Source organism: Microcaecilia unicolor, chromosome 5 (assembly GCF_901765095.1).
Source record: "Microcaecilia unicolor chromosome 5, aMicUni1.1, whole genome shotgun sequence".
Taxonomy (NCBI): Eukaryota; Metazoa; Chordata; class Amphibia; order Gymnophiona; family Siphonopidae; genus Microcaecilia; species Microcaecilia unicolor.
The window spans coordinates 77,149,673-77,165,539 of NC_044035.1; the positions used below are offsets into that span (position 1 = coordinate 77,149,673).

The 15,867-nt window shown below is 45.8% G+C and overlaps 1 protein-coding gene across 1 annotated transcript in view; it reads left to right on the forward strand.

The window, feature by feature from the left end:
• BTAF1 (B-TFIID TATA-box binding protein associated factor 1) overlaps positions 1 to 15,867 on the forward strand; it is a 620,170-nt gene that overhangs the window by 142,646 nt on the left and 461,657 nt on the right.

Sequence of the window (15,867 nt, forward strand, 5' to 3'; positions counted from 1 at the left end):
GCGGGGAAGGTGCCGCCTATCCAGCTGAAGGCTCACTCCACGAGAGCTCAGGCGGCCTCGATGGCAGAGGCCGGATCCGTCTCCTTGGAAGAGATATGCAAGGCGGCAACTTGGGCTTCGGCTCATACATTCTCCAAGCATTACCGTTTGACTGTGGCTGCACGGGCGGAGGCCCGGTTTGGAGCTTCAGTGTTGAGGTCAGGGATTTCAATGTCCCGCCCTGGGTGAGTACTGCTTCGGTACATCCCACCAGTCTATGGATTGATCAGCTTGATGATATGGAAGGTAAAATTATGTATAATCATACCTGATAATTTTCTTTCCATTAATCATAGCTGATCAATCCATAGCCCCTCCCAGATATCTGTACTGTTTTTATTCTGGTTGCATTTCAGGTTCAAGTTTAGTCTTCAGTTACTTCAGAAAGACTTCGTGTTCAAGTTTTTTCACTTGGATTCTTCAAGAGTTAAGACGAGTTTGTGTTACTGTGAGCTGCTGCATTCCTCTCCCCTCCGTTTTACGGGGCTGGATTGAGACTTAAAATTCTGCCGGCACTCCCTCCCGCTTCGTGCGGCTGTAGGGCAGCTTTGTACCCCTCCCGCTTCGGCGGTGTTAGGGTCAGTCAGCTCCTCCCGCGGTTGCGGTTGCAGGATAAGCCAGATCCCCCCGCATCGGCGGGTGTGGTGTCCCTCCCCCGCTCCGCGGGGATGAGCTGGACGGATTCCCCTCCCCCACTTGTGTGGGGATGAGCTGGGTTATTTCCCCTCCCCCGTTTCGGCGGTGGTGAGCTGGGCAGAGTGTCCCTTCGTGGGTGTAATTCTCTAAGTGCTGAGTCCTGCGGATGGAGCTTTGATATCGACATACTGAGGAGTTTCCGGCAGCACATGACCACATATAGGGAGGCAAAAGTTTGCTCTCTATCTCCACCTGCTGGTAGATGGACACAACCCACCAGTCTATGGATTGATCAGCTATGATTAATGGAAAGAAAATTATCAGGTATGATTATACATAATTTTACCTTCATAAGCACACTCTAAAAATGAAAAAAAAAACAAAACAGTGAGCAAATCAAAGTGAAAACATAAATACGACTTCCACAGAAAACTTTCTTAATACAGAAATGTACACGCCAGCTTAAGTCTGCGTTGCATGCTCCCAGCGTTATTGGATCCCAAAAACATGGCTGAAGAATGCCTTGTTTTAAACTCTGCAGAAGTGACATCATACCCGGAAGTTACATAGCTTACAGCTATCAAATTCTAGTGGATAACATATCTTTTTACATTTTTTTTCTCTAAAACTGTCTTCAAATTAATTTTTAATTTGAAACCTCTCAGATTCTGTTAATGGGATGCATATCAGAAAATCGTGCTATGAAAACACTTAAGTCTGCTTCATGTTAGCTGTAAAAATTCTACAGACGCTAAACAGCATCAAATTCAAAACCCTACTTGTTCTAAAAGTGCAATGCACATGTCTGTTTCCAGATTTAGTTTTTCTTAAGAGCAACCTTCCAATCGATTCTGACGTTTAAACCCCTTGGTTCTTCTGTTTGCAGCATGTATATCCAAAAGAGCTCACGCTGTAACAGACGTTAAGTCACATTTGAACTTTATAATGTCATTTGTATTTGGATCTAGTAAAACTGATTTCATTTTAACAATTACATTCTCAAGGGGTTTTTTTTATGCCAGTGAAGTAAATGCACCCGAGATATTCCTACCATATGCTTTTCTATAAATAAGAAGTGGAGGAAGGATTTGAGGCTTTTTCTCCAATGAGTTTTTTTTGTACTCCAATGTATCTAAGAGATTTATTAATCTTGCTAGTTCTTTTATAGAAAGAGTTGAGTGAAGTTATGTTTTAAAAGTAGTACCACATAACTTCCTCGAGTGTCCTCTAGTCTTCGTACTTTTTGAAAGTAAAAAATCGATTTACATTTACCTGTCCTACACCACTCAGTACTTTGTAGACCTCTATCGTATCCCCCCTCAGCTGTCTCTTTTCCAGGCTGAAGAGGCTTAACTTCTTAAGCCTTTCCTCATATGAGAGAAATTCCATCCATTTAATCATTTTGGTTGCCCTTCTTTGAACCTTTTGTAATTCTGCTATATCTTTTTTTTTTTTTTTTTAAAGACATGCCAGAATGACACACAGTATTGATAGAGGCATTATAATGTTCTTTGTCTAATTTTCTATCCCATTCCTAATAATTCCTAGCATTGTTTGCTTTTTTTGACTTCTGCCACACACTGGGCGGAAGATTTCAGTGTGTCCATGTTGGTACCTAGATTGCTTTCTTGGGTGCTGATTCCTAGGGTGGAACATAACGTCAAATAACTATGATTCAGATTATTCTTCCCAATGTGCATCATTTTGCACTCATCCATATTAAATCTAATTTGCCATTTAGATGCCCGGTCTTCCTGCAATTTTTCACAATCTGCATTTGTTTTAATAACTTTGAAATAGTTGTGTTGTTTGCAAATGTAATTACCTCACTCATCATTCCCATATCCAGATCATTAAAAAAATGTTAAATAGCACCACTCTCAGTACAGGATCCCTGGGGTACTCCATTATTCACTGTCCTTCACTGAGAGAATTGGCCACTTAACCCTACTCTGTTTTAAATCCATCAACCAGTTCCAAATCTCAACAGAACATTGCCTCCTACCCCATCTCATGAGGAACTTTATCTAAATCTAGATATACTAAATCAACCGGCTCAACTTTATCCACATGTTCATTCATGCATTCAAAGAAATAAAGCAGATTGGTGAGACAAGACTTCCCTTGGCTGAATCTATATTGACTTTGTCCCATTAAACCATATTTGTTTGTGTTCAGCGATTATATTATTTGTAATGATTTCCATTTTTTTTTTGCCTGGCACTGAAGTCACTTACCGGTCTGTAATTTCCTGAATCACCCCAGAATCTCTTTTTAAAAATAGGCATTACATTGACCACCCTCCAATCTTCAGGTACTACTGACAATTTTAACAGGAGGTTGTAGATCACCCCTGAATATCTTTTTAAAAATAGGCATTACATTGACCCACCTTCCAATCTTCAGGTACTGCTGACTATTTTAACAGGAGGTTGCAGATCTGCAATTTCGTATTTCAGTTCTTTCAGTACCCTGGGGTGTATACCATCCAGTCCAGTTGATTTACTAGTTTTTAATTTGTCGATTTGGCTCTGTACATCTTCCAAGTTCATTAAGATTTCTTTCAGTTCCTCTGCATCTTCACCCTTGAAAACCACCGAGTCAAAGAATTCATTCAACCTCTCTTCTGTGGCTCTGTCCTCCCTGAGTGCCCCTTTTCTTCCTGAGTGCCCCTTTTACTCCTTGATGATCTAATGGGCCTATGGATTCCCTCACAGGCTTTCTGCTTCTGATATACCTGAAAAAGGTATTATGAGTCTGTTGGAGAAGAATGTCTGAATTGCCTTGCACACGATTTGCTGGCCATAGAATTGAAGTGGTCTCTCTTGTATACATATCCTCCTTATACCTTCGATACCCAAAATTTCAGATGTTCCAATGCAGATCAGATATTGGCCTGAGAAATCCGGTTTCCCTTCTTAAAAGAAGCCATCGGTTCAACCTCAACTCAAACTTCGAGTTTCTAAACTTTTAAGGCAGACTCAAGGTGTGCTACTGCATATAGTTCCAGTCTCTGGCACTGATGGTCTAGAAATTTGAATAGTACATAGTTGCTTCCTTGAGTTTACCACCCACACTTCAGAGTATTCTTGTTGTGGCAAGAAACCTTTCACAAGGAAGTCCTATGCCTTCACTTGTAACAGGTTTTCCATCTGGTGGTTCACACATGACTGGGATCACTTTTGATGCATGCCAGATGTTTTATGTTCGAACAGGGCTTGACAAACCCCAGGTGCCAGATCACTATGGCAACTGAAAAATAGGGCCTAGTGCCTAGGTTTTGTTAGCGCGCCCCCCCCCCCCCCAAAGGCAGCAGGCAGCTTTGTTGGAGCTGCAGAAAGGAAGCACCAACAGCAGCGGCTCTCTTCCCTTCATTCCACCTCCCCTTCCTGCTGTGGAGCCTCTGATGCATGCAGTCATATGCACACAGCCAGATGATCCTGTGTCTCCCCCCCCCCCCCCCCCCCAAGCATAGAGGCAAGCAGAAACAAAGGAGAGCAGCTGTGTGTTGGTAGTAGCCTCCTCTTCTGATGCCTGACACTGAATGTAAAATTTGAACCACTTGGTTCTAATTTTGCATTCAGCAGTGGGCATCAGAACAGGAGCCTACTGCCTGACACGCAGCTGCTGTCCTTTCCTTTTGCAATTCATCTGTTATTTTTTTTACTTCAGGCCAGCTTATGATGTTAGGATCCAACCTGAACAGAGGTTTTACCATCATACTGCTGGAGCATTCTTGTATCCTGACAATAGATTCTTCCAGCACCATTTTAGGAGTACATCTTTGCTTGCAATTTATGCAGGGAACCTGGTCACAAGCCAGACGAATGCTTTATATCAGTCATTTGGAGCTCAGGATCATTCTGTTTTAATGCAGAGTATCAAGTGCTTTGTTTTGTTTTTATCCCTTTACCTGTGCCAGGAAACATGCAAATTTGGAACTTGGTCTGGATTTTTGTGCAGTGAGAAATTGCAAATTTACATCTCAGGCAATCACAGTAAGAGACAAGTTCGGTTTCCTTCAGCCCCACAGGTCAGCCTGTATCTATAACACATGGACCATTGAATCTTGTAGACCGTTTGTTAGACTTTGGGCTTTCCTCAAACAGACCTGATTTCCTGCTAGAATAATGTAAATCGGCCCCCCTCTTATTTTTGTGTGCCTGTCCCTGGGTTGGCTAGTGGGAAGTTGTTGGCTATAGAGCTGACTGAAGGAAAGAAACTTGGGTGTCTAATTTTTCCACCCATTACTTCAATTTATGAATCCTGCCATCGTTTTCAGAAATTTTTGCAGAAAATTCTTCTGTAAATGTACTCAACAAAAACAAATTATTCTGCAAAATTGTATCTCTCCTGGTTACTACTAACCAGACATCTCCTCAAGTAGTAATTTCAGTACCTGTTGCACTGGCAGCAACTCCAGTTTCAATTGCAGGAAATGCAACAGGAGTAGGAATAACTGTGGTCACCAACATTGATCCTGACCTGGCTGAAGAATTGGGAGAAGAGCCCTCTCTGAGATTAATTTCTGTAGAGGGTAACTTTACCTCAGCTTGCGAGGGAGCCACCTTCTCCCACATTAAGCTGGTTGAATAGGTGAGGTTCATTCATCTGGGGATAAAGCAGTACTTCACCCAATGAAATAGGGCTCATTGTTGGAATAACATACTGGTCCATCGATCCCTTAATTCCTCCTATCCTTGCCAGTTTGCTTTCCCCACCTTTATGATTTCCCATTAATGCAGAATCCCATGCTCTGAAGTTGCTCCAAAGGGGTGGGATCCCTGCCCCTTTGATCATGCCCTTTCGGGCACCCAGCCATATTCTGCAGTAGTGGGGGCTAGGTAAGGAAATGGGTAAGACCTCCTTCTGATATCACAGGGTACAGCAACTGTCCACAGCAGTGCCTGCTACTTATGCCATGCACTCCTATGACTCTCCCTTTATCACCACCATCTGTCTTCACAAGACCTTTCCTTTCACCCCTTCAAAGTACGTGGTGTTCTCTGTATTCACTTTGATGGTCGTCTTGATTTTGTTAGCTCTTTCTCAATGATAGTAGCTATGTTCAGCTCCTCTCTTTTCCAACCCATTGTGCTGGATACACCTTGGATGTTTCATAACTGCATTTGCATTTAATGTTTATATTTTAACATTTTATATACTGCCAAGCCATACCAGGATCTAAGTGGCTTACAAATCCATTTTTTGGGGGGTGGGGTGGGGGTTGCTGGGTTCTTGAAACCTGGATTGGCCGCTGTCAGAGACAGGATGCTGGGCTTGATGGACCCTTGGTCTTTTCCCAGTATGGCGGTACTTATGTACTTATATAAAATTAAATGAAAAGGAACTCCACAAAAAAAAAAAAAAGTAGAAAAGACCTAACTCACACAAGAACACAATTTGTTTCTGTTCTAACACAATAAATCTAAAACTAAACCATGCTGACTCATAATTCCCAGGGAGTCTTGTAGACCTTACTATTGTTATTGATCTGTATGTCAAAAGCTAATTTAAAATAATGTGCTTTTTTTTTTTTTTTTTTAATAATTTTAAACTTTTATAGTGTTCCTCACCTCTAATAAATTTAGGCAATCCGTTCCATAAGAAAGGGAGCTAACCGGAAAAATGTTACTTTGCGGGTTGCCTCCCAACGAGCTTTGGATAAAGATGGAAGAACTATACAAAAATCTTGTAATGAATGTAAATACTAGGAGTATAGTTGCCAATGCTCTTATTGTTCATAATTTTTATTAATTTTTTATATACTTATTACAGAGATTATCATACTGCAAAAGTGTAATACAGCCATTGAATAATAATACAGGAAAATTATAATTGAAAAACGTCCTAATAAAGACAAAGTTTGGCTTCCTTAGACCTCAATAATAGGGGGTAGGAATTTAGTGAAGATAACACAATCATAATATATAAATAAAATTTAATATGGTTCCGTCAGTCCCATATATATCTCAACTCTATTGTTGTTTATTGTCTATGAAGGTCTGAAGCTGATCAGGCATATAATATATATATTTAACTTGATTTAACCTGATGACACATTTACAGGGATAAGCCAGGAGGAAAGAACTCCCAATTCCAAAACTTTTGACCTCATAGAGAGAAACTTTTTACGTTTTTCTTGTGTAAACTTAGTCACATCCGGATAAAGCCAGATCTTCTGGCCAGCAAATACACGGTTAGTTGATTTAAAGTAAAGGCGCATTACTGCATTTAAATCCTGTTGAAATACAAAAGAAATTATCAACGTCCCCCTTTCAGATGGTTCTTCAATTGTTTGCTCCAAAATGGCTGTGACATTTTGTAAATCTATTGAATTCTCTGTCCCAACTTTTTTCATCGTGCTTGGTATGTAATAAATCTTGTTCAAAGGAGGAAATACTTCTTGGGGAAAATTTAAGTTTTCTTTTAAGTATCTCTGGAACATATCTTTTGGGGGTACTCCCAATATTCTAGGAAAATTCAATATTCGGAGATTTAATCTCCTATTAAAGTTCTCTACTTGTTCCAATTTTCTTCTAATTTCCATATTATCTTTTATCACAGCCATTTTAAAATCATCAGTTTGCTTTGTCTCTCTCTGTAAGGCATCAATCTTAGAGGAAAAGTCTTGTTTTGCCATACCTAAGGAGTTTTTCACTTTCTGCACATTCAAACTCAGAGTCTTTACCTCGTCCGAAGATTGTCTCAGGGTTTTTTCTATTTCCAGTAACTTCAGCCAGATCTTACCCAGGGTCACCTCTGTCTCTCCTGCAGCTGCAGATATCCTTACAGAGTTGGACTCCCCTCTGAGTTCTTCGGAATCACCCTTTCCGGGTTCCGAAAGAAACCCCGTCCCGCTCAAGGCAGTTGCAGGGCAAGGAGGCGTCGTAGAGAAAGGTGGGGAGAGAGATATTTCTGTTTCCTGCGGGGGGATTGCTTCACTGGTCCCTCCCGCTAAGGACTCCGCTCCGCTTCTTCGGGACAATGCGGGGAAGAAGCGCTCCAAACCTCCACTTGCCGGTGTGGACGTCGCGGGGTGAAGGGGGGAACCCCCCGGATCGTCCCCTTACGTTTAGTATGCGGCATAACTCAAAAGCAGGTATTTAAATCAAATTTCAGCAGTTAGTAGGCAGGAGCTCGCTTCTAACACCACCGCTCACGGCGCCTTGCCAATGCTCTTAAATAATCTGGTTGACACAAATAAAAAGCTCTGTGCTAAACTCAAAATCTTAAAATAAATCCTTTATTTTACAGGAAGCCAGTGACACTGCAGAAATAATGGTATTATCTACTATAATAAAACGCACCCTCAACGTTCTGAGGACACTGACGTCACTGCAGGCACTCAGACACTGGTTCGTAAGTTCATGGTGGTGAAGCCAGAACACTCACCATGCCTCCATGCCCCGCCCTCGCGTCACACGTGATGACGTCGAGGGCGGAACTTGTACACAACCACGCAAATGAACGAACGGGGAGGAGTAAGTTTCCCTACTCCTCCCTTTCCAACGAATCGCAGCCGCCGAGGATGTGCCCATCACCCCGCCCCCAGTCGCCCCCTCTTCCCCCCCCCCCATCACCTTCCCTCCCCCCATCACCTCCTCTCCCCTTACGCTACTATCCCTGGTGGTCTAGAGGTACATGTTTGCTCGGGGCAGGAAAGAAAGAGCCCCCGCTTTCCTGCCCGGAGCGCTGCTGCTAGCTGCCCTGATGCATCCTCTGTGAGTCAGGCTCTCGGCGTTTCAAAATGGCCGCCGAGAGTTGAAGCAGCCTCGCGAGACTTCAACTCTCGGCGGCCATTTTGAAATACTGAGAGCCAGACTCACACAGGATGTAGCAGGGTAGCTAGCAGCAGCGCTACGGCCAGAAAAGAGGGGGCTCTTTCTTTCCTGCCCCGAGCGAACAGGTGCCTCTACACCACCAGGGATACTAGCGTAAGGGGAGGGGAAGGGAGTTTCATCACAGGCAGAAACGGGCCTTTTTTACTAGTATGATTAATATTATCAACTATCCTTCACCCTTCTTATTGTCTGACCACTTCCTGATTTCTTTTGAAATGCAGATACTTTCCTCAGCTAGATCCTCTGTCTCCTCTTATTCTTTCATTTACAGAATCTGCAGCATTTTATCCCAGATGCGTATGGTTAAAAAAAAAAATACTGTGATTTCCTACTGATTTGTTTTTCCTCCCTCCTTCTCCATGCCCAAGTTAACCCTTGGAATAATACCTTATACATTACCCTTGACAGTTGCTGCTAGGCAGAAACACACAGAACCCTGGTGTACCACCTGGTCCTTAGACTTTTGGAATGCCTTCTTTGGAGGGCAGATCACACTTGAAGAAATGATCCTTTCTCTAATAATTCTCTCAAATCTTCTTTGTCTTGGGCTAAGATATTTCTGAGTTCTGTTCTTCTACCCTTAAGTGCCTTACTACAAAGGCACCACCCAGTGGCGTTCCTTGCCTGGATGGCACTCGAGGCGGAGAGCCGATGTCCCCCCCCCCCCCACACTAAATTACACCTACCCCCCCCCCCTCCGGCGAAATGACACCACCCCCCGGGTGCACGCCGCTGAGAGGGGGGTGCCGTGGCGCGCGCCTGCTCCGTGTTCGCTAAACTTCTTAGCTCGTTCGCTGTAGCTCCCTCTACCCCGGAACAGGAAGTAACCTGTTCCGGGGCAGAGGGAGCTGCAGCGAACGAGCAAAGAAGTTTAGCGAACTCGGAGCAGGCGCGCGCCGCGGCACCCCCCAGCAGCGTGCACCCGGGGCCTACCACCCCCACCGCCCCCCCCCCCCCCCCCTTGGTACGCCACTGGCACCACCTATTGTGAATTCTCTGCAGAAAGGTGAGAATTTTGCAACTGGCTTTTCTGTTAGTCAGAAGTTTCAGATAAAATTTCTCGCTATTACCACTCCATCCACAACCTCCTCCCCCCTCAAGATGTTAGCACCACTTTTCTGTCTTTTGCCACATTAGACATAGAATGGGATCAAAGGTTGCCTCTTCTTCATTCAATCTTTCACCTCACACAGACCCTCTACTTGCTTGACTTCTCACACGTTTCCTTCATCCACTGCTACCTTTTTTTCAGTCTGTATCCTCAAACTTAGCCACAGGAATTTCACAGTATTTGGTAGCAGGCTGTAGTGCTTCCATTGCTCAAAAATGCTAAATCTTACCCTTCTATTGGCCTATTTCAAATCTCCTTTTTGTTTCTAAAATCATTGAGATGCTTATTGCAATTCTACTCACATTACTTGAGAAAACTAACTGCCCTCCATCCCCGTCAAATGGGTTTCTTCTGTCATTCCAATGAATGTACATCCTTGGCCTTACTATGTCAGGTTAATTTTAGATAGTGGGAGAGATGTTCTAATCTCTCTAGATCTCTCCGTGCTTGATTTGGAGGGACATTTTCGATATGACATTGAAATTTGATTTTGGATGTTTTGCTGAAAATGTCCAAAAATCAAGTGACAAACATAGCGACTTTTGAACGAGAGAGTCTATTTTTTGTTTTGAAAATAGCCATATACTAGATGTTTTTGCTTAGTGTGTCAATCTTTTTGGACCATTTTCAGAAAAAAAAAATGTCCAAGGGAAACCTCACAAAAACTAGCCATTGGGATGTATGGGGAGGGTCAGCATTTTTAGTAGACTGGCCACTCAGACATCCCAGCAGAGCAGTGGGGCACCCTAGGGAGCACTGCAGTGGACTTCACATGAAAGATCCCAGGTACACATTTCACCATTACCCCCTTATGTTGTATGGTGGGCCTTCCAGAAACCTACTGTGCTGCAGGTGTGACATATATGTGGGTACAATAGGTTTTTGGTGGGTTTGGAGGGCTCACACCACAAGTGTACCAGTTAGTGGGATATGGTACTTGGTCCCTTTCTCTTCAGCGCACTGTAGGGCACTGACCACTAGGCTACTCCAGGAACCTGCTTGCTGCTGTAATAGGACTGGCCATAACATCCAAAACCATCATAGGGGCTGGTATGTACTGTTTCTTTCACATCTTTGGTGGATGGGAGTGGGCCAGTGACCATTGAGGGAGTAAGGGGGAAGTCAAGACCAAATGACCACTGGATAGATTAAGGCATTTAGGGCAACTTTTTCTGACTTAGTTGTGATTGAAACAGGTCTAGACCAAAATATCACTTTTAGCCCAGGTTCTTTTCTCTTTGTTCCATTATGGCAGAAAAACATCCAAGTTTTGGGAATGCTCAAATCCTGTCCTGACACACCCCCTTACGCAGTGCCGTAGCGAGGGCTAATGGCACCCGGGGCGGGTCGCCACTGCGCACCCCCCTCGGGTGCAGCACGGCGCGACCTCCCCCCCCCCCGGAGCGCAACCCCCCCCCCCCCCCGGACCGCATTCTTACCTGCGGGAGGGCCGATCCGCCCGAGTGCACGTCACTCGGAGCTGCGTCGGCCCCGCTGGTTCCCTGCTCTCTCTGCCCCAGAACAGGAAGTAACCTATTCCGGGGCAGAGAGAGCAGGGAACCAGCGGGGCCGGCACCCACCGAGCGCGTGCACCTGGGGCGGACCCCCCCCCCCCCCCCCCCCCCCCCTTCCTATGCCACTGTCCTTACGGTTTGGATGAACTGCATAGAAACTGACTAAAGATTGGGTTTCAAAAATAGCAAGTTGAATGTTTTGCCAAAAAAAAAAAAAAAATCCATCTGCTGCTTTTTGGATGTTTTTCTGTTTTGAAAATGAGCAAATGAGCTCCTTGGTGAATCACTCTATGGTCCTACAAAGACTTGCTTATCTACCTATTTCTGGAATTTTGTTCTGGTTTCAAAATCTATCTTGCATGTTGCCTCTTGTGGTTTCTACTCTAATGCCTACTCTGCTCCTCACCCCCCTCCCCTTTTTTTGGGTGCCCCTCCAGGCTCAGTCTTGGGCCCCATTCTTTTTAATGTTTTCCTTGGTCCATTGGCATAAACAAAGTAACACCTAGTGATTAGATCAGGATGGTTCCTGATCTAATCACTAGGTGTTATTTTGTTTATGCCAATGACATACAGCTCCTTTTTCTCCTTTATTCACCAAATGATATCTCTTAATTGCTACAAAATTAAAATCAGAACCAACTCAGATTGAATGTTGCCAATACTGAAGCTGTTATATTTCTCCTGTATTTGTACTTCATGTCCGTTTTCCAGTCCCATCCCCTTTATTTTTACAATGTTGTGAATCACTTAGAAATTTTTTTCTATAGGCGGGGTATCAAATAAATCGCACTTCTAGTTGGCTAGAAGAATCGGTGAACTTCTTAGGTGAACTAGGAAGTACTCCTTTAGCCAGGACCTGCCCACCAGAAGATGTACTATCCTCTTGCACCGAGAATATGTCTCCTAGGTTCTGCCCAGGAGGGAAGGGTTAGGACAGCTGTTGTAGTTGGTGATTCGATCATTAGCATTATAGATAGCTAGGTGGCTGATGGACGTGAGGATCACTTGGTGACTTGCCTGCCTGGTACAAAGGTGGCGGACCTCTCGTGTCACCGAGATAGGATCTTAGATAGTGCTGGGGAGGAGCTGGCTGTCTTGGTACATGTGGGTACCAATGACCTAGAAGAATGTGGGAGGGATGTTCTGGAAGCCAAATTTAGACTCTTTGGTAGAAAGCTGAAGTCCAGATCCTCTAGGGTCGCATTTTCAGAGATGCTTCCTATTCTACACGCAGAACCCAAAAGGCAGGCAGAGCTCCAAAGTCTCAATGTGTGGTTGCAACGATGCTGCATGAATGAGGGATTTAGATTTGTTAGGAACTGGGCGACATTCTGGGAAAGGGGGAGACTGTTCCAAAAGGATGGGCTCCACCTTAATCAGCATGGAATCAGGCTGCTGATGCTAACTTTTAAAAAGGAGATAGAGCAGCTTTTAAACTACAATGTGGAGGAAAGCCGACAGTTGCCCAGGAGCGTATGGTTTGGTGTGGAGTATCCTTGAAGGATACTGTTGAAACAGGACGTTTAGGGAATCCCAGTAGAGAAGTTTCAACAGTGCTTAAAATAAGCCAGGTGTGCTTAATGAGAGAGCAGGATAAAGGATGTACATTATCCCCTTCAACTTCTAAGCAGCTTGTAGCTCAAAAGAAAAAACACAGTTTGAAGTGCCTGTATACAAATACTAGAAGCCTAAAAAATAAAATGGGAGAGTTAGAATATATAGCACTAAATGATGAGGTAGATATAATAGGCATCTCAGAGACTTGGTGGAAAGAGGACTATCAATGGGACACAGGATACAAATTGTATCGCAATGATAGGATCAAATTGGAGGGAGGGGTTGCACTATATGTTAAAGAGGGAATTGAGTCAAAATAAAAGTTCCACATGACACAGGAATCATTATGGATAGAAATTTCATGTGTGAAGGGAAGGAGTATTCTTGTAGGGCTGTACTACCGTCCGCCGGGACAAAACGAACAGAAGGATGAAATGTTTCTAGAAATTAGAAAAGCTGGCAAATTGGGCAACACTATAATGGGTGGTTTCAGTTAGCTCGATATTGACTGGATAAATGTTACATCAGGGAGTGCCAGGGAGATAAAATTTCTAGATGTAATAAATGACTGCTTCTTGGAGCATCTGGTCCAGGAACCGACAAAAGGGGGAGCCATTTTGGATCTGCTCCTTGGTGGCGTGCAGGGCATAGTGCGAGAGGTGGTGGTGTTGGGTCCCCTGGGAAACAGTGATTATAACATGATCAAGTTTGAGATACTATCTGGGATAAGTACATAAGTAATGCCATACTGGGAAAAGACCAAGGGTCCATCGAGCCCAGCATCCCGTCCACGACAGCGGCCAATCCAGGCCAAGGGCACCTGGCAAGCTTCCTAAATGTACAAACATTCTATACATGTTATTCTCCGAGGACAAGCAGGCTGCTTGTTCTCACTGATGGGTGACGTCCACGGCAGCCCCTCCAATCGGAAACTTCACTAGCAAAGGCCGTCTTCCCGCCCGAACCGGCTCGTGTTCGTCAGTCTTCTTTTGTCCGCGCTCGGTACGGTCGTGTTTACGCCATTCGTGCCCCTTAAGTTGACCCTCGCGCGTCTTTTGACTTTTCGCTTTAAAGAAAAAAAAAAAAGGATTTTGGAGAAGGGCCTTTCGGTCTTTTTCCCCCTCCCGTATTTCCAGTTTTTGGCCCGTTAAGTTTTCTTTCGTTTTCGGGGTAGGCTTTTTTGAGGCCTCGGGTCGAGTTTTTCTCCCCCTCTTTTTGGTGCCTTACCGCAATTACGAGTTTTGATTTCGCCGGCGTGATTTTTCTGCCCATGTCATCGAAGTCTCCCAGCGGCTTCAAGAAGTGCACCCAGTGCGTCCGGGTAATCTCGCTCACTGATAGGCACGCGTCGTGTCTTCAGTGTCTGGGGGCTGGGCACCGCCCGCAGGCCTGTAGTCTTTGCGCCCTTTTACAGAAAAGGACTCAGGTAGCGAGATTGGCCCAGTGGAACGTTTTGTTCTCGGGCTCTTCGTCGGCATCGGCACCGGGAGTATCGAGTGCGTCGACGTCGACAGCGTCAAAACCTCCGCCCTCGGCCGCGACTGTATTGATTGCATCGAGGCATCGACCCTCTGTATCGTCGGGGCCGAGACATCGGAAGGCTGTGTCGGCGTCGGTGGTACCGGGACCTCCACTAGTGCTGATGTCGTCGGACGGTGGTGCTTCGACTGGAGTGCAGGTGAGGGCTGTCCATTCCCCTGCTGGTGGCGGTGAGCCTTCGGGTGGGTCTCCCCCTACCCTGAGGGCTCCTGCGGTACAGCCCCCCCGAGACCGACCTTCTTCGGCCTCGGCCCCGAGGAAGCGACGGCTGGATTCTACGTCCTCCTCGTCGGTACCGGGAAGCTCCGGTGACATGCTTCGTTTGAAAAAGTCAAAGAAGCATAGACACCGGTCTCCTTCCCGCGTCGGTACCGAGAGCTCTGAGTCACCGAGGGAGTCGGCACCCAGTAGGCATCGGCACCGGGAGGACCGCTCACCCTCTGTTCAGGAGGTGTCGATGCGCTCCACCTTGGACAGCCCGGAACAGCCTCCACGCCCGGAACAGACTCTGACTTCGACACCTGTATCGGCTTCCATGTCTTTCTCCACAGCCGCCCTGCACGAGAGTCTCCGGGCCGTTCTCCCCAGAGATCCGGGAGAGCTGTTGTGCCCTTCCCCTCCGGTACCGGGGGTGCTTGCGCCACCGGTACCGTCGAGTGAGGCGCCGGCTGGCCCCTTGCCCGTGGTGAGGTCTCCGACATCGGTGCCGCTTGCGGTACTAACTGCGGTCGCCTCCCAGGAAGCCTCCCCGTCGGCGGAGGGAGCTTCGCCGGTGCGGGCGAGGGAGTCTACCTCTCGACCCTCACACCGTGGCCGTGGTTCCACGGAGTCGAGCCGGGCACGGCTTCAGACACAGGTTCATGAACTTGTGTCTGATACCGATGGTGAGGCCTCGTGGGAGGAGGAGGAGGACATCAGGTATTTCTCTTGACGAGGAGTCTGATGGCCTTCCTTCTGATCCCACTCCCTCCCCTGAAAGGCAGCTTTCCTCTCCCGAGAGTCTGTCTTTGCGGCCTTTACCCGGGAGATGTCTACGGCCATTCCCTTCCCGGTGATTGTGGAGGACGAGCCCAGGGTTGAAATGTTTGAGCTCCTGGACTATCCTTCTCCACCTAAGGAAGCGTCCACAGTACCCATGCATCATGTCCTAAAAAAGACATTTCCCCACACAAAAGCCATGCTGATTCGGTCTCAGTAATCCATGTCCTTGGATGTGCTCTGTAATTTTGTTTTTAATAATAGCCTCTACCATTTTCCCCGGCACTGACGTCAGACTCACCGGTCTATAATTTCCCGGATCTCCCCTGGAGCCTTTTTTAAAAATCGGTGTTACATTGGCCACCCTCCAATGTACTCTTCAGTTTGCTGAACTGCCCCATTACGTCCTCCAGGTTTACTGTGAAGTCAGTAAGTTTCTCCGACTCGTCCGCTTGAAATACCATTTCCGCACACGGTATCCACCCAAATCTTCCTCGGTGAAGACCGAAGCAAAGAATTCATTCAGTTTCTCCGCTACATCTTTGTCTTCCTTGATCGCCCCTTTTACCCCTCGGTCATCCAGTGGCCCAACCGATTCTTTTGCCGGCTTCCTGCTTTTAATATACCGAAAACATTTTTTACTATGTTT